Raw genomic sequence first — 794 nt, 5'->3', positions numbered from 1 at the left:
CAATTTCCTTCTTTTTGCACCATTCCCATTGCGTGTAGACGTTTTCCAACAGTGGATCTATCAACATTTAACTCTTTTGACAATCTATCGAGCGATAAACATGAATCTTCTTCGAGTAATGCTTGCAATTTTGCATCTTCAAATTTTTTCGGTGCCCCTTCGCATTCTTTGTCACGCACGTCAAAATCACCACTGTTGAATCGCCGAAACCATTCTTTACAACTGGTTTTCGATGTAGCATGCTCACCGTAAACATCTACGAGCAAACGATGCGACTCTGCAGCACTATTCTTTAAAATAAAATAATGGAGTAAAACTTCCCGCAAATGTTGCTTTTTTGGAATAAATTCCGACATCTTCAACGCAAAAAAAGTTACTCTTTTTTACGCTTCGAACGAATGCCAACTATTGGGCTCAAAAGTTTGAACACAAACCTTTCAAACACATGTGTTGCCGTTCTATCAAACACAAGCAATGCTACTAACGACATCTTTCTACAATGGGCGGAAACTTATTCCCCTACCCAATAAATTTTGGAATATTGTTAGACATATTGAGTGTACAAATATAGGTATGTTTTCTTTTTTTGAACTTATATTACTCCGTTAGTTAATACATTAAAAGTTATATAGTAACTATCTGTTAATAGCATTGGGAAGTTGTATAATTGCACACAACCTTTCATGAACAAAAGATTTTCTTCATATAATGTGTTGGAATATCGTTAGAAAATCAAGACGAATCAAATTAAAATTCCTTCGAAGAATATAGAGCGAGACATAATTTTATAAAAA

This window comes from Trachymyrmex cornetzi, unplaced genomic scaffold (assembly GCF_001594075.2).
Source record: "Trachymyrmex cornetzi isolate Tcor2-1 unplaced genomic scaffold, Tcor1.1 scaffold118, whole genome shotgun sequence".
Lineage (NCBI taxonomy): Eukaryota > Metazoa > Arthropoda > Insecta > Hymenoptera > Formicidae > Trachymyrmex > Trachymyrmex cornetzi.
This window is presented reverse-complemented; position numbering follows the sequence as displayed.